The 19,536-nt window shown below is 40.7% G+C and overlaps 1 protein-coding gene across 3 annotated transcripts in view; it reads right to left on the bottom strand.

The window, feature by feature from the left end:
* The window catches only part of LOC139114503 (TNF receptor-associated factor 2-like), a 137,422-nt gene that overhangs the window by 76,089 nt on the left and 41,797 nt on the right, over positions 1–19,536 (bottom strand). The window contains exons 1-2 of one of the 3 annotated variants that reach the window (XM_070676286.1): positions 2,549–2,694; positions 2,078–2,217 (exon numbers count right to left, since the gene is read on the bottom strand). The exons of 1 other annotated variant lie outside the window; for it this stretch is intronic. The gene's annotated coding sequence lies outside the window, so the exon portion shown is untranslated. Of the gene's footprint in view, positions 1–2,077; positions 2,218–2,548; positions 2,695–12,720; positions 13,203–19,536 lie in introns of those variants that run through there. One more of the 3 variants, XM_070676283.1, reaches the window with a different exon arrangement.

Genomic DNA, 19,536 nt, shown 5'->3' with positions numbered 1-19,536 from the left:
AAACTCAGATTTCCAAAAAGTTTGTGACTGGTGTCAAGCAAATAAACTTACAATCAATGTCGAGAAAACAAACTACATGATTATCAAAACCCAGCGTAAAACGGTGAATATAGCAGGTAGCAGGTAATTTGTACATTGGAAACCATCAAATTGAGAATGTGTCATTGGCAACTTATCTTGGGGTTACACTTGATCAAAACATTAATTGGAAATTACATATCCAAAAAGTCGTTAAAGCTATTGCCCCCAAAATAGGAATCATTTCACATCTCCGACATTATGTGCCTAAATCTATTCTCTTACTGTTATACAACTCGCTCATTCTTCCACACATAACTTATTGTATCGAAATCTGGGGTAACACTTTCTCGACTTTCCTGGAGCCAATACTTTTGTTACAGAAGAAAATTACACGTCTCATCACTTTTTCCGATTTTAACGCTCATACTGGTCCTTTATTTAAGAAACTTGGTATTTTAGACGTCCACCAACTCTGTAAACTCCACACTTGTCTTTTTACCTTTGATTTACTAAATAACCGATTTGCTCAAGATAAAAGTCGTTATTACAGACCATACCGCATGACTACCCAACCCGATTCGCTACTCAAGACAACTTTCCTTTACCCAAAGTCAACCTTTCACAAAGTAAACATGATGTAAAATATGCAGCCACCAGCCACTGGAATTCTCTACCTAACTACATAAAAAATACAACAAACAGATATACATTCAAAACTATCTTAAAAACTCACCTTCTCACAAATTGAACAGTTTTTGCATGATTTTCTTGTATAATTATTACTTTTCAGTTATATTTAATGTAAATATCATTTTTCAATTATATGTACAGTTATAGATAGTCTATGCATTAGTGCAATTCTTGTACATTTATTTACATGTCTTTCGCAGTTACATACTTGTGTATATGTATACTAAGTTGTCTGGGTCACGGACTAGACTAGTTCTGATCGAACTATTTCCGTGACCTCACCAGATTTTTGATAAGTTTACTTACTTGACATGTATATATATATTTTCATCTGGTGAAATAAATTCAATTCAATTCAATTCAATTCAATTTCCAAAAACTATCTAAGAGCTGCTCTGTTTGGCTCCGTTTTAACAATTGAAATCTTCGACACCGTCTGAAAATCTGTACCAAACATCAATGCAGTCTATTTAATGGTTTTGACTTTTTGTCGTTTACGGAAATTTTCACTGTCCGACTTGGGTCAACCCAACCACAATAACACAATTGGCTTTCGGCCAGTTGTGTTAGAAAGATATCCGAAAATAAGAAACATGCAAAACAAAGTGAAAGTTTGTCGATACGTCAGCAGCACACGGGTGCAGTACTTTTTGTTGATGGTATTATGCTGTCACATTGACGAAATTCAATACATGGCAAGTAACATTTCTTTGAAAGCCAAGCAGCGACTTTTTGAAGCCGACTTTTCACATATAAATAAAGTGATCCATTCCCATTTTCCATCGAGATTATTGATAAAATTGTTAAATATTATCTCGAAAATAGATCTCATCACCTCGACTTCTGCCAGTTACTGGGATTGTTTCTGCTTTGCCCTAATTTATTGAAATTCATAGAGTGTGACAGCCACTGCAATATATGACGTATAGCTTCAGAAGCAGACCAGAAGTATTCCCTGCCAGGTCCCGACAGGTCGTTGTCTAGAGAGCGGTAAGGAGGGTTGGAACTCTTCGACAATTCTTTTCACGACTCGACTCGCCCTCGCCGCTTCGCGACTCGATGCTGAGTCACACTTTCTACCGCTCGCGGCGCACTTTGGTATGATAATTATACCGGAGTGAAGCTAAGGCGAGACTGAGACTACGGTGGAGTTCAAAGATCTCTTTCACAATAATTTCACAATACATTTCACAATTTTTCACGATCGAAAACATAATGTCTCAATTGGTCTGTATTCATAGGAGGTTGTAGAAATGTCCGAACCCAGAGTAGGGGTGTCAGTACAGGTTTCTCCTTGCTATTGTTTATTTTATTTTAATACACTTGACTGTGATAAGTATTGCCAATAAAGATTTATACTACCAACCTTTGATGTCTTGGTCTTATGTTAGCACTGCTTTAGTAACGATTTCTTTTTCTCCGTCGCGGTGTCACGTATTTGTCCTTTGACAATCTTACGCGAAGTTTTGTCACTGTGTTGCGTCTTTATCTGATGCGTTTGTTCGCCTAATGCGCCAAAGCAAGGAAGGGTAAATTACTAATCTGTGGACGCTGTCGCCAGATTATCACCGGATTAACTTTGACAAAGTCAACCACGAACGCTCCAGCAAGCCTTCTGTTATACCTTGCTGGTGCGTTCGTTGTTGTTTTACCCCATGCTGCCAACAACACTGTTGAGTGCTGTTTAGTCAAGGCGATAATCCTCGGCATTGCAGTGGTGATCAGTAGCAATATTAAACTAATGAAGAGGATTTGGATTGGCAATTAACAGATTTCGACTGTTTTCTTCGAAAAAACTGATAAATGACAAATGAACAGTAATATTTCATACCATTACCTCCTTCTTATATGTATCCTGTTACTCCTCTCACCAAATGATATCTTTCAGGTTTTTGGTAAACAGAGGGCATGTAGGATAGCCACATAGAACCTATAACGCCACATACTACAGGCTGAACGCCACCATGTTTGTTTTCGCGAAGCGTCGTTGGCAAGGTAAGGGGTCATGACCTAGTACGAGCTGCCACAACGCATTAATATTGTAGTATAATAATGCTATCTGGGTGCAAATATATACCATGTCAATATAGCAGCCACAAATCAAACGTAATGTGATATATGAAAGGTCATTGGCGACGCTCAGTGCATTTCGACGGTGAAAGAAAGACATGTGAAGAAAGTATGATGAATGTCTTTCTAGCAAGCGAGGCTTAAACGAGCCAGCCGGGTTATAGAGTCGCGGAACGCCGGCTTGCTGAGCCGAGCTTTGCTAGGCTCACCTTCTGAGGGCGGTATTACATGGAGGTGAAGCCGGCGAGGGGCTCTGAGAGAGTCTAAGTTGGCGGGTGATAAGTGTAGGTTATCGCCCGCTTGAAACGTAAACAACGAGGCGGAGCCGAGTTGTTTTACGTTTCAAGCGGGCGATAACCTACTTATAGCCGTCGAGCTAACAGGAACCCAGGATTAGCGTTTATCACTCCTGTCAGACAGCGCGGAATCCAAGATTAGCGTTTATCACTCGTGACAGACAGTGCTTACGATTAAAATATTTTGTTTTCAGGCAACCTAATTTTTCCCATCAAACCACCATGACATCGACTTATCACATCTTGCGTTTATCACTCGTGTCACACTGCTTACGATTTTTAATGTTTTGTTTTCGGGCCACGTAACTTGCCCATTAGACCACCATGACATTGACACGTTTCAAATTTAGGGAAAAATTTACCATGCATAAACCGGTTATCAAGTTCTCTTCATTCCTTATTATCAATAAATCATAGAGCGTACGGTCTATGGATAGATTGCGAACAAAATACTAATGTGTTTCAAGCCGGTGATGACCGACTTATAGCCGTCCAGCTACATGCAATTGAGTCTCTGACAGTCAATGAGTCAAGAAATCCTTTTGTAACCCATGTATCATCAATCATCTAACTCTGAAAACTCAAAGTTTAGGTAAAAATTTACATCCGAATCTTATGATAATATCACGTCCTTGTACTGGAAGTTCTTATGACGGTAGTGTGAATCGCGAGGTTTCTTGAACTACTTTGAGTAGTTTGCACCACGCAGGTATTAGGTCGTGTGTATTATTTCAGGTCGTCTTTCCCATTAACACCTCTGTGGTTTTGTTTCAGTACTTAATCATTTATCACCCGCTTCCAAGTTTTCTTTCAGTAGTTAATCACTTATCACCCGCTCACAAAAAACCCAGCCACACCTGATAAGTCGTCCTGAGCAACAATTTTAATCCTCAAACACATCAACTGCTGGGTAAACATTTTGACAGAATCAGGCTATAAGACTGCTTATGGACATACATTGTTTGGTCGTTTGGTTTACGATGCGAATAGAACTTGCCGTCGTTCAGATTAAATGCCACATCCAAGAAGTTTGTTATTTTCTCGTTTGTCTCAATTGTGATCTTAGACCAATGTCACCAAATCCCTTTGTGATTTCCTTTTTGATCTTTTCTGCCCTGCTGGCTGTGATATTCCGTCATCCTGGTATAATGATCTCTATCATATTTCTTGGTGAGTGTGCTATACAGACCCACCAAGTCGGATATCTCAGCATCGTTGAAGCTCTCCATTGCGACATCGAATAAATTCTCATTCTGTCTTTTAATCCAGGGTAATATATCGTCAAAGAGAAGGGTATTCATTGCATTATGTTATCAACCACTTCATCAGAAATCGAAGTGTAGTCCCTCGCAAAATCAAGCGATTTGCGTTAGAGATCTTCCGAGATAGAGGGATAGAAGTTGACAATGTAATGAATTTACATTTTGACTTATTCCGTATTCTCTTATACCAGTCAATGACATCTGAAGTATATTATATATATATATATATATAATATATATATATATATATATATATATATATATATATATATATATATATATTTATCACATGAACTGGCCCGAATTCCCACCTGTGTGACGTAGAACAGGACGGATAAGAAATCCGAATTACCCCTGTTGTACGTCATCAACCGGAACTTTTTTCTTTCATGGTACCGTTGTCATACGTCGCGATACGAACAGATTTGTTGTGATCGATGCCGTGCTAGCTCGCACGTTATTTTTACAAAAAGGTGACCGATAATGATCCAGACATGGAAACATAGAAGGCATATTTGTCCAACGAAATTTCAAGTCGCTAAAACAATAGCTTTTCCCGAGAATCGAATGGAGATACCGACGATCGTTATTTTATTAGGTCAGTATTATAACGTCTCGGCTCCAGTCGAGTCGTGTGGACGTCGTACCTGGCGATCCCGGTTGGCGATAAAACCGAAACCTACACCTCAAACTGAATAAATGAGTATAGTATAATCTACGGGAAAGCGACATAGGAGGCACAAGCCTAAAGTCATTCGACTAACAACGATCAATTTCCTTAATCACACAAAAACTCCGTAAAGTCTCGCTCGGAATCAAACTTGCAGCGCGGTATAATGCTGTGACGACACAAGCTGTCGAGCTGTGTGCAGCGCTGTGGAATCCCATGTACTTCCTGTACTTCGAAAGTTGACTCAGACAACACTCAAAACAGAGTTTCCGTCAACAAAATTAGGATGTATCCATGGACGAGATATGTGTCAATGCAAACATCAAAGTTCGTAAGACGAAAACATTGATGACCGAGATAGGGATTGACGAGTTGACACCGGCACGGCAGAGACCGGTGACGGCAACGCTGTGGGCACCTACATGCAATGAGTGTGTCATCGAACGGAATCTTTCGCGCTCGCAAAGGTCGTAAACTTGTGTGATATTTTGAAAGCCACGGCATCTCTGGGAATGAGAATTACTGTTTCGATCGTGTCGTCTCATTTACTTCATAAATATAATTGTAAATATAAAGTAACTCTGAATACTATGGTTATCCGTCGCTAGCACGGCCACGGTGAAAGCTATGTCCGCCGCTGGCCAACTTGTCTTGGCATCGATACAGCGCGAGACAATGATTGACACGTTCACGTGACCGAATCCGTACGTCTGGTTGGTGGAGATAACCTGTAATGTAGCAAATTTCAGCTTGATGGGATTTATGAATGAAAGTATCTCCTGGGTGACGGGCCGCTTACTCTTTAAATGAAAGTAATCCGCGTAAGTAAAACACAAATCGCGACGAAATTCATGCAATTTGTTACGATAATTTTGATCCATCTACGTCAAAAGAAAAATAAGAAGACTGTTCATGTGATAAATATATAATCCCATGGTATTTTTCTCTGTTTGACGTCATCGTATACTCGTGTTTTTCGCGGAGCCGCACAACTTCTCGCCTTCGGCTCGAAGTTGTACGGCTCCGCGAAAAAACACTCGTATACGATGACGTCAAACAGAAAAAATACCATGGGATTATATATAAATATATATATATATATATATATATATATATATATATATATATATATATATATATATGTGTGGTGTGTGTGTGTGTGTGTGTGTGTGTTGTGTGTGTGTGTGTGTGTGTGTGTGTGTGTGTAAACTTGTCACCTTTGGCTTGATGGGGTCATCTGTTTTCGAAAGTTGGCATGGGGAAGGCGCATTGTTTTTTCTTTCACTTTGTCATACATGGTTAACAGACTGGTCTCGCACGGTAGATGCAACTCTATGGTACTGCATGTATCATATCAATTTTGAGAGAATGATCCATATCGACATGGCCGAGATATAAATTTACGTTCAGTGAGAGGATGGGACTTTAAACTTTTGATTTCTATCATTTATACGTTACCTTGTCAGAAAAGAAATGAATATCGGTAACTTTACAAGAAGTTCTAAGACTGTTATTGTTTCATTCTTGATGTGTGTAAGCAATATTTAACTGTTTTTTGGGGGATTTACGTTTACTTAACAAAAGATTCTAAAATTTACCAATAGCCTGAAAATACATCTAAGTTTATGCCTGGTGTTATTGTTATCTATGAGTTCAATCGAAAGTGATATTGTTAAGTTTTTCATCGTTTGCGCCGTCAAATTATAATTACAATCTCCCTGTCGATGCCCAGGCCCGTTTTCAATTGATCCTTTTAAATCATTGTTTGGCTGTTTATCCTAACGTCTCAACTTCTGTTGTTCTCGACTGAAATTACTTCCTTTTTATGCCTCATCGTCGTGATGTTCACGCATTGGGCAACTTCTTCAGACACAAAAGGATCTACACTGATATGTCACGGTGGCCTAACAACTAGTAAAACTGCTCATGAATGTCACATAACATAAATAATGTACTACTTGTAGAGGTATTAATATCATCCACACCTCACGAACCTCACCTCATCTGTTATTATATTATTGTTTGAAATGCACAACACACGCGTCTTAGTACATATTACATAACAGAAAAAAATAAACAATAAAAAGTGCGATTACTCATCAAGCTAAAAAGAATGAGAATTATCCTTGATAAAAACAACAGTGTATGCACATCACGATGAGCATCACGAATTTATAGACGTTTCCGAATCGCTACAGTTTAGGACGTCTTTCAAAGAAATCCCATTCATGAATTTCAGCTTTCAACGAGACGTCGGCTGACGCAAAGAGGAGTACTTTCTCCCTGGAGTAGTTTTTGAAAGCTTCCCCATGGTCGCTCACTTCAAAACACGTGAAAACATGGGATTACCGAAAAGATAAACGCTAAAAAATAACAATGCTGAATAAGCAACGGTTCGTGTTCTTTTCGGGGTAATACCATAACTACACTTTTCTGAAAACAAATCATGACACATTAATACCAGTTCAGCATGCCTTTATCAGATTAAGCATGCACTTATAATGTGCAAGTCAATGGAACGCACTCAAAGTTCACAACCCTTAGAAGTGTACAACGTTTTACCAATTATTGATTGTCTACTCTTTGATCAAAATCTACGGAAATACGGGGATCAGTGGTCCACGTGCAAAGCTTGCGACCTAAAAAGGAATTAGCTGATGTTTACTAACATATGGAATTCAAATGACTCCTATATCCCTTATTATCCCTCTGCGGAAAAGATAATTTTCTATGGTGTGAATGTTCAAAATCCTGTACCAGATGAGCAGTCTAAGCGAAGCCCTCTTGAATACTTGGTTGACCATTTAAAGTCTTTAAAATGGTGTTGGTAAATGAAGTATTTGTTACAGTGACATTTAACTTGTCAGTCGGCAAGCTTACCCCTCCCCAGCGATACACACATATGTATTGGAATCCCCATCTACGGCGCGCCAAATGTTTCAAAAATATTTATCGTCATAGAGTAAAAATAAACTGTCAAATCAAAATAAAGTCTTAAACGTGTATGAATAATAAAAAAAAGTTCTTTCGTCTTGCATTTTATTAATGTACCTTTTTCTTAAAATTAAAATAGCATTCATTTGAAAATATGTGTCATTAAATATTTGAATGTGTCTGTACAGATAAAGATGACGTGCAACCGTCTTTCTCGATTGAAATAAAAATTTAATGGCATTACGGAAGAAAATAAACGAGAAAAGTATAACTGCAAAAAAGAGCAGAATGTTATGTAATACATAATTGTAAAATACTCTTTAAACCGTAATGAGAAGATAAACTGTTTGCAAAAAATTGGAAATACCACACTCCCATACTTATTGACGTACATACACGTGTATTTGATATAAAGGTGCAATGAACGCTGATTATAAGGGAAAAAGCAAAAAAAAAAATCAAGCACACACACAAAAAATATTGAAATGATTAAAAACAAAACCAAAAATAGTACTTTCACTACTACAAAAAATAAAACGAACCACCATCAGGTCTGACTAAAAAAAGAAAGAGAATCACAATTGAAAAGTCGACCGAGATCGCGCTGGCATGGCGTTGAGCCTGAAAAGAAACCAGAACGAGGTCAGCTCCATATATTGGACGGTGTGGAGATGAAGCTTTCTGCATTGGGGATCGACATGTTTTGTATGTGCCAGTCGACGCGGTCTAGCCCTGCGAGTATAGTGAGAGTGCCTGGCGTTGCGAAGGCCGGACACTCTCGCCATACTCGTAAGGCTTGTGCACTGAGGTCCTGCGGGATCGCGGTGGACGTTCTCTCAACACTCGGCAGATTTCTTCAAAACTATTCATTTTAATGCTTTGGGTGATCTTTGAGGATAGACGACATGGACGAGGAATTACCAAACAACGAGGTGGTTTATTATCATCGTATTTGAATTCATTCCATTGTAGAAATCCACGGTTACATGTGGTTCGATACATAGCGGCCGCCGCGGGGTATGCATACCATGCGGCGGCCGCTATGTATCGAACCACACTAACCGTGAAGAAATCATACGGTGATGACAGAGCGGCGGAAGGCCTGCAGTTCGCTCCCTGCCATACCGCACCTAAGGCATCCATGTGTTCGCAGTGTTGCTGTGAAGGGTCATGGGTTGCGGTTGTACGTCTCGCTCGTGATCTGAACTATGGACTGTCTGAAATTGGCTCAGTTAACTTGACTCTCTGGAACTATTCGCTGTTAACCTGGACGTTCTTTAGGTGATATTGCCCACTTCCCTTCATCAAGTACGGTTTCAGGTAGCTCTGGGTGGCAGGGCCCAGCTAAACAGAGGTAGGATTCAAGTAGCCCTGCGTACGATGCTGTGTGTTCCGCTACAGCTAATCGCCGAGCGGGGCGATTAGCTGTAGCGGAACACACAGCATCGTACGCAGGGCTAGGATTCAAGATGTCAAAGTTATCACTGAAATGCTCGATTAATATTTCGTCAAATATTGGAGTACGTGGTGATCGGATTCCCAGCTGTTGGGGATTCATCGATCGAAGGAAACGTGAACAATGAGTGTTTTGAATAAATTAATAGTAATTTCGCGCGTTTGGGTTTTTTCTGTGGCGAGTGCTCGTTTTTTTTTTTTTTTTTTTTTTTTGCTGTGGCGAGTGCTCATTTGTTTTTTTCTTTTCACAGGCCCACACGTTTTTTGTATTTGCTCTGTCCATGGCATTTTTTTATTTTTATTTTTTTAGTAGATGATGTCCACTTTTGTCTAGAGCCATCACTTCCGAATTTTTTCTCTGATTTTCTCTGATTTTCTCTCTTTACTGTCAAAGCGGCTGGTGGCTCATATTATATTTTTGATTTTCTATAATACGTTTTTAATGAGACGTACTGCTTTTTAATTTTCTTAAGTACATAAATAATTTTATGTATGCATGGCTTTTTTTGTCTGATTCTTTTATAATGATTTTCTGTATGTGGTTCACATTTCAATTTTTGTACCGATTGGTAGTAGTGGTTTTTTAGTGATTTTCTTGTGATTTTTGTATACGTACCACTGTATAACATATATTACTTTTTTGTTTTGTAAAATCAGCACTCATTGCACCTTTTACGGGAACTGTTATACGTGTATGTATGTCGATAAGTATTGATGTATGACTTTTTCAAATCGTTGACAATTGTTTATTCCTAATTACGCTTTAAAGAATATTCTCAAGTTAAAATTAAGTATTAAATGACATTTCTATCTTTTGTTTTTTAATTATACTTTTCTTACTTATTTCCTTCCTTAATGACACCGAATTTTTATTTCAATCGAGAAAGACAGTTTTTTTTTGCACTGAATCGATAAATATTTATGAAACATTTGGCGCGCCGTACCCCACCATCTATGATATGATGAGGAGAAGAAATAAAAACATTTCTTACATATATGTACGCTTTCGGACTTTTGCAAAGTCAAAATAGTAGTGACAAAGTCATAATAAATAATTACATTATTGAATCGACAAGTCTTATATACTCCTATTGGAATCTTAGATACGATAAGCTGTTACGAAAGTAATTTATCTTACATTAAGGTTCATACACCTACTATATTTAAAGCAAAATATGTTCAAGTTTAATAACAATGTCACGGTTGACAAGGACGCCGGATACGCGCCAGTCATCAACAACATATATTTGGATTTTGGACAAAACAGCACGTGTTTATGATAATAGACGAAAACAACTATGTTTGAATTACATAGAGAACATGAGAATATCGCGTGATGAGTTCGTAACGTGTCAATTATGAATCGCTCATTGTGACATGTAAATTGTAGATCAGGAACTGTCCTGATCTCGCCACATACTGGCACTTCCTATTTTTGCTAAGTTACTTAAAAATAACTAGTTTTTATCGGTCATGTATCGTTTTCCTACTAATTATAATAATGACTTTTCCATGATTACGGTTATGAGTTCATGACCAACTTTGCGAGCTTTTGTTCATCATCTACTATAACTAGAACTATTTCCCTGTAACCCTTGTAACAAGAAGTAACCGTTTGTGTACAACAGTTACCTGGAAGTAGTATTATAGTAGATGACCCGGTTCTGTTTTATGATGACAGCAACGATTACTGTGAGTGGTTGTATGTGTACGAGTACTACAAATGAACGCAGGGACGTGGCGCCAAAGATTTCCTTTGCCGTGGGTCAAAGATTAAGTGTGTAGGTTCCTTTATTCTTTTTTAACCATCTCTCCTCTCCAATTTACAGGTTTAAATTTTTAGATCAAATTAAAACGCGTTTTCTGTTATAATTTTTCTTAGGACAGAATAGGGGAAACAAAAATAACGAACTCTACTTCGTGTAACAGCGCACCAATTAGGCGTTATCAATGCAAATTTGTTAACCGGAGAAACTTTTGTAACGAAGATAATAATACAAGATGACCAGTCACTGTAAACAAATTGAATGTTAGGGTCAGGAATTTATAATTACGCAATGCGCTTAAAACTTTCCTTTCCAACACGGAAAGAAATTCGGCCGCTTTCTCTACAAGGATGTCGACGCCCTAAAATGCAATGGATACCAGGAAACAGTTCTAGTTTTAGTAGATGACGAGTAGTCATCATCAGGTATTGTGATAACCTAAAGTTACCTAAGTTCACAACGGTGATTAATGTCGGCCTTGCGGTAAATGCTGGCTCACATTGTAGAGAAAGCATTTTGACAATCTCACGGTTGGAAAGTTCGGTTGCGTAAGACATTCTGCAAGGAACTTACGGTAACCCGACCTGTCCCGATTCACAGTCTTCGACCCTAAATTTTTTCCCCGCTCCTTTCGTCTTCATTACCGTAGATTGCCCATTACAAGAATACAATTCTTACCAATACCATTCGTGTTGATTATTTTCATTTTCTATTTAAGGTAATTGTAAACAAAATTTACCTGCCAACCCTCTTTCTTAGGGGCATGTTATCATCGGCTGTAAAGTAATTTAGAGTTTTGCGTACCTTTATTACCACATGACATATCACCCACTGCTGTCAGTACAGAAGACTCACATCAGGTGAAAAGGGTGAGAACAGTCAAGTATATACGTTTTGGAAACGATGTATCTTATAGTTGTTTGTGATAACTTCCGATATTACAATATGGGAATTTGTGTCTAGGAACTTCAAGCTCTGTTGACTTTTCATCTGCAGTAAGACATACACAGTAAGTTCCCTGTACCATACATGGGAAATTATCGATAATTTCCAAGTAGCGCTGATGACTTTGTTTCCCATATTATCGATATCGCGTGTGCAGAATTTGCTGCTGCCACAAGAATTCTTACAAATGTCGTGTTTTGCATCAACATTTGCATATCACAGCAAACGCACTATTCTGCGTACAAGGAATCCGCTCCGGAATTTCCTTAGACTGTGAATCCAGTTTATATTCCGACTCTTTTATCGACCCGTATCCTGGTATGTGTATTTCAAGCCGATTTAGGCGTCTTTTAAAGTTTATACCGTATACGCTCCAAAAACACCAGATTTGGCTTTCTGATAGCCCTGTACATTCCCGAAAGTAACAATATCGCTTTATAGCTGCATCACTTCGCCTAACTTAAGTATCTTTTGAAACTTGCTTAAAAAACAGCCATCGGTCATATTCAAAACTCAGCTGCTGTAGTTTGAGTTGACCTTTGGAAACTCTGATATGTCGTAAATGTTCGTCAAATGAAGTACGCATGCGCGTATATTATGCTCGACCTTACCTGTAAGCACGGCTCCTTTATCACTATTCTTCCGTTATCCCGCCGAGATACTGGATGAAATGAATCTCCGAGAGACAGCTTTACTATCCGACGGTAGAGGAACAAATGTAGTCTGATGCACATTTTTCTTTTGCGGCAGTGATTGGCACGGCCACGGAAAGGCCAGGGGGTTTCCCAAAACCTCGAACATGCGCATCAACATGCGAAGTCAAACAATGAACCCGGATATCACATACCAAGTGTCCTACCACCATGGAGCTAAATTACTGCGCGTGACTGTCCGTACCTGCTCGACAACTGCCCAGGACTGCCCGAGGACAAAGTAGACCAAATTTCGCCCATTTTAACACTGACCACATACATTCAACGAATATCACGCCCGGCCAATCAAAAACAACGTTGATTGGCGTTCACCTGATATGTCCTTCAGGCAGTTTTGGAACGCGAAAAGTTGGACTACAAAGGACGTCGCATCTTGATATTCAGATCATACCATTCAATGTAAGGGGTAGCACAGCATTACCCTCGCCGTGCGCGGGCAGCTTGACAACCTACAACCCCTTGCACCGAATGGTATGATCTCAAAATCAAGATACGGGGACGTGCAGTCCGGCGTTTTCCAGGTTCTACCACCGGAGTAAACATCCCATGAACGCCATATAAATGATTTTTGGTTGACCGGGCTTGATTTAAGTTGGATATAATGGGTTGGTGTTCAAATAGGCGAAATTTGGCCAACTTTTTCCTCTGGCTTCCCTCAGGCAGTTCTCGAGCTAGCCCTGCGTACCGTGCTGTGTATTCCCGGCGTTACACGGCCTCCGAGGCCGTACAACGTACCGAGCTGTGTATTCCCGGCGTTACACGGCCTCCGAGGCCGTACAACGTACCGAGCTGTGTATTCCCGACGTTACACGGCTCTGAGGCCGTACAACGCCAGGAAACACACAGAGCGGTACGCAGGGCTATTCTCTAGCTGCAATAATTGGAGCCTTGGTTGGCCATGGGGCTTGGGCTTCTGTCGTTCGGCTCGCGCCCTGTAGTTAAAGCCGCACTTTTCAATCCCAGGTTTTCGCATTAGTGGAGTTCTCCTCCCAGTCAAACACATGGCCAGTACGATGTTTGATTTCTATAACATTAATTACACAAACTGATCTCAATCTTTTGTCACTTTTTGCTAATCCTGCAAACAGAGCTTATATAACCGTTTGATTGACGGTCGGTTCAAATTGCCAACGGTCATTTGTTCCTCAGCACCACACTCGAATTTCCTTAAAAAACATCGTCCAGTCAAGTTAGAATTTGAACACAGGCGCTTAGCTGGGTAGTCTGCTAAGTAGATCGATTTTCGGATCGATCTATTGATCCCGTAGTCGATATGCCCGCCATATCGACTACGGGATCAATAGATCGATCCGAAAATCGATCTACTTAGCAGACTACCCAGCTAAGGAGCGCCTGTGAATTTGAATATAACCACAGGGTTTGATCGGCAGCAGCTTCGTCCTAACCGCTTGGCAGTCTGTCAACGTTTTTGCGGTCGGAAAAAACTAAAAAGTGGCATTTTCTGGAGCGTGTGCCCTCATGTTACCTGTTTGGTGTCCACTTACACAATGAACGCCGCCATAGGTTGGCACCCTTTTAAAGGGAGGCTCCGCCTTTAACCAAGGCAACAATATTGCAGCCAGGCTATTCTCGAGCAGTCCTCGGCAGCCAATAGCTCTGCGCACAGGTTGTCGCGAGCACTATTCGTCCAGAAGTTGTGAATATGATCAATAAATGTCATGTATTCAAGTAAACCTTTTTCATTATACAAGCCTTGCCCGTGTCTAGTGTGTGCCTAATACTTTACCCTAGCTATCTCTGAATAGTTTTTCAAATAAAACAGTCAATATTTGTTAATTGCCCTCCCTAACCCGCTTCACGCTTCATTAATAGTTTGTTCTGCCGATCACCAACGTAGGGGCTTATCGCCCTGACCAAATAACTCGTCAGCAGCTCATAACACAATAGACGGAAAGGGTTGAAACTCTCAGGGTCTGATTTCAATTTTTTCCGAGGGGTTATTTGACGTAAATTTTCGAAAAAAAAGTCGGCATCACTTTGTACTAAAGCAAGCAAGAACGCTAACTACATGTAGTTATTTTCAGGATTCCAATAGTCGAAGACGGAGTAGAACGATAGAGTTGTTCTACCAGTCGATGGCATGTGGATGGGAGTAACGCCGGAAGACGGAAATTGCGACATTTGACACTATGCTGGCTCATATCTTGTTTACAGGAGCGAGCAAATGGGCAAGTTGTAAACAAAATTTGCATACTTCCACAAAAGCTTCGCTGAGTGTCACCCAGTGTGTTTCAGTACATTAAAATGCTCCGGCATCAAAGTTGGGATGTTAAGTGCGTTCAAATTTCCCAGGCTTTCATTTTGTAGACACAACTAAAACACTGCTAAGCCATAAACACTAAAATTACCGTATGAAGTAATTTCAGTGTTTGTCCCGATCGTGCAAGGCCGGGTTGATTAAATCATGATTAAATCTAGAGGACATTTCTAAAAAAACATGAATGTTTCTGGGGTCTAAATGAACTCGTCTGTCTGTTTATAATTTGACTACAGACAGTGTTATGGAAGACCAGTTCCACTGCCAATGGCTGGACAGTGATGCCTACTCGTGTCTGACCGTAAAACAGAAAGGATCGCGTTGAATTTTCTAGCAGCAGGCTCAAGTTCGACACAAGTAAATTTATTGTGAAGGAAAGCCATCGGGTATGACGATGAACAAGAATAGAAAACCAATACTATCACTAAGAAAATTCTCATGTCATTGAGAGCAACTCGGATCTGCAAATTACTCATTTGACAAGACTTCTTTTCGTTGTCGGTGTTATGAAACACAATACTTTTTCCTTTGAATCTTTGCAAGCCCTCACCTTTCTAAAATCTCAATGTCTGATGTGACCAAAGAGAAGTAATTGTAGCTGGAGAATTGTTTTGGTGAAAATACGTTGATTTTCTGAGATTTGCTGTGACATCATCGTGAAATAAATGATTGGTAATGTGCTTTGCGGCAATGGAATAACCACAATTTCGTGGTCATATAGTAGCCACATTCAAAAACTTTCCTAGTTTACAGTATGTCCGACAGATGATACATCACAAGAGAGAGAGAGAGAGAGAGAGAGAGAGAGAGAGAGAGAGAGAAGGAGAGAGAGAGAGAGAGAGAGAGAGAGAGATGTTGTATCTGTATCTGATGTAGTGACTCTCTAGCTTCGTTTAATTTTTTTGCCTGTTGTTTTTGCTTTCCTTTGCAATTTCGCTGTTTTAATTGTTTGTGTTACAGATTCAGTGGCATTATTGGATCTTTGTGTTGTTCATTAGGTCCCCTCTTTTGAAATGTAACGGAGATACGTTTCAAATCAACAATTACGCAAAGAAATGTTTGATTTATATAAGTGATGAACCTTGAAAGAAAAGAGAATATTTTGATCCATTTTGACTTTCCCCATCGACGTGGCTCCAAAGTCAAAGTAGTGCACCAGCGATGACTCGTCGTGGAATGCTGGATGTTGACGTTTACTTCGGGAAATGTTCTTGAAATGTTACGAAATTATATCGGGGAATCGGTAGTTACTGAATGGTATATTTTTACGACTATGATCTTAATTTCGTATTAATTCAATTAAATGTGCTTTACCTTTCGCGCGACATCTCCGTCATAAGATAGTTCGTCATTAGTCTGTACACGGTCCCGTCGGCGGGACCGTGGTCTGTATACATGGGAGTAGAAAGAAAGAGAGACCTCCATGGTCTGTATAAACGACCGGCGCAAAGAAAGGAGGTAGCTATTATTACACAAGTCTGACGTCTGTGGCATTTAGATATCAAAACAGAGTAGTAGAATTACAGGAATAAACTTCAGCAGACTGTCGCGTTAGTTGTGAGGTTGTCGCGAGATAGAAGCAACACGTACATGTCGCGTAGATCGGGGAGTGGAGTTTGGAAAGCCATGCTACAGCGTACGCCAGAGAAACTCCAAACGACCAGGGCCAGTCTAGTCTTGGAGGTAACATAGCAACCTGTACGCTTCATAATCAATTGATTTTCTCTCACAATGATAAGGAAAGTACTTCATTTGGCCTCAATTTTATAAGACATCAGGGGACAAAATATTTCTTCCTGACTCCAATATGTTCGTATCCATTACTTTACACGAAAATTCAAAGCGGACACCGTCGCTGCTGAACTGCTTAGAAGATTACGTAATGGCGTTCGCGCATACATGCATACCTACACGGTCCTTTTGTGGAGGGACCGTGATACCTAATAGTATACATTGTTTATACCTGTTTATCTATGCATAAATGCATAAATTAAGTATCTTACTTTACTCCCATCCTTTTGCCACGGACCCTGAGAGTTTCAACCCTTTCCATCCACTAAGTTATGAGCTGCTAACGAGTTATTTGGTCAGGGCGATAAGTCCCTACGTTGGAGATCGGCAGAACAAATTAATGAAGCGGATTAGGGAGAGCAATTGACAAATATGATTGTTTTCTTGAAATACTATACAGAGACAGCTAGGGTTAAGTAATAGGCACACACTAGACACGGGTAAGGCTTGTATAATGGAAAAAAGTTTACTTGAATACATGATATTTATTGATCATATTCATAACTTCTAGACAAATATTGCTCGCGATACCCTGTGGCTCTACTCGGCAGACCAGCGTTATACGCCCTGTGATGGAGACCGTATAACGTCGGTGACACACAGCCCTGCCACGCAGAGATATATGTAGCACAGCGCACAAGTTGCAACTGAAAAATTACCTGAGGGCAGCGCTGCCCTCAGGGCAGTCAGACATTTCCCACCTCTACAGCGCATTGCATAGGGTATATCTACCAATCTCCCCTGAAGGCAACAACATATTAGAGCTGCCCTCAGGACAGACGTACATTTCCTATCCCAGCTACCAATCTGCCCTGAGGGCAGCAATATATATGAGCTGCCCTCAGGGCAGACATACATATCCCATCATTACAGCATTACATAGTGTATATCTGCCAATCTGCCCTGAATGCAGCAATATAATCAGAGCTGCCCTCAGGGCAGACATACTTTTCCTATCCTATCTACCAATCTGCCCTGAGGGCAGCAATATATCATAGCTGCCCTAAGGGCAGACATACATTTCGTATCCTTAGAGCATTGCACAGTGTATATCAGAGCTGCCCTCAGGGCAGGCATACATCTCCTATCCTACCAATCTGCCCTGAGGGCAGCAATATATCAGAGCTGCCCTCAGGGCAGACATACATTTCCTATCCTTACAGCATTGCACAGTGTATGCCCTCAGGGCAGACATACATTCTTATCCTATCTACAAATCTGCCCCGAGGGCAGCAATATATCAGAGCTACCCTCGGGGCACTCATAGATTTCCTATGCAATCTATTAATCTGCCCTAAGGGCAGCAATATATTTGAGCTGCCCTCAGGGCAGACGTGCATTCCTAATCTTTACAGCATTGCATAGGGTATATCAGAGCTGCCATCAGGGCAGACATACTAGGCAGACATAGGGTCCTTGCCAGCGCTTATGCGGACAGGGACTATTTTCAAATAATTTTTGACGTCATTGAATGTTGTGCACATGTTTACTCCCCTCTGAGCTGCCCTGAGGGCAGCGCTGCCCTCAGGTCATTTTCCATTTGCAACTTCTGCCAGGCATAGCCCTGCGTACCGTGCTGTGTGTTCCCGGGCAGGCAGCAAGTTGCCCTCAGGGCAGTTCAGAGCGGAGTAAACATGTGCGCAACATCTAATGACGTCACTGAGGAAATGTATGTCTGCCCAGAGGGCAAGTCTGATATATTGCTGCCGTCAGGGCAGATCGGTTGATATACATGCAATACTTTAAGGATAGGAAATGTATATCTGCCCTGAGGGCAGCAATATGTCTGAGCTGCTCTCAGGGCAGACATACATTTCCTATCATTACAGCATTGCATAGTGTATATCTACCAATCTGCACTGAGAGCAGCAATATATGTGAGCTGCCCTTTTAAGGCAGACATACATTCTCTATGCTCACACATCATTGCATAATTGTATATCTACCAATCTGCCCTGAAGGCAGCAATATAACAGAGCTGCCCCATGCATTTCCTATCCTACCTGCCAATCTGCCCCGAGGGCAGCAATATCTGACCTGCCCTCAGGGTAGACATGCAGTTCCTCAGTGACGTAATTCAATGTTGTGAACATGTTCACACCGCTCTCAGCTGCCCTGAGGGCAGCGCTGCCCACAGGTCATTTTTCAGTTGCAACTTCTGCCGCCTGTGTGTTGCCGGCGTTATACGGCCTGTGGTGGGAGGCCGTATTATGCCAGGATCACACAGTACGGTAGGCAGGGCTACCACAGGCAGTCACCGGCAGTCATTAGTAGAGTAGGACCATGGAGGGGTAGGAGGGGCTGAAACACAGGTCCTACCTAGTAATTACTGCCCTTGACTGCCCGGGGAAAAAGTTGGCAAAATTTTGCCTATTTAAGGATGATAAAAACCTTTTAGGCACTTTCAGATTTTTATTTTTTTCTCAATTTAACATGTCCCAAACCCCAATAAAGTATACATTTTCTGAAAGCCCTGATATAGAGCTATCCGACCAAGCACAGTGCACGGTCATTATTTGCATAAGAGTCACGTGACAAGCGTTTTGCTGAACCTTCCAAAAACCGGTTTTTCCGGCCTTATGTGAACACGCTGCAAGATTTCCGGTTGGAATTTCTTCATTGACAAGCCTTGACAATATCCTTCA

The sequence above is a fragment of the Ptychodera flava genome, chromosome 16 (assembly GCF_041260155.1).
Source record: "Ptychodera flava strain L36383 chromosome 16, AS_Pfla_20210202, whole genome shotgun sequence".
NCBI lineage: Eukaryota > Metazoa > Hemichordata > Enteropneusta > Ptychoderidae > Ptychodera > Ptychodera flava.
This window is presented reverse-complemented; position numbering and strand designations above follow the sequence as displayed.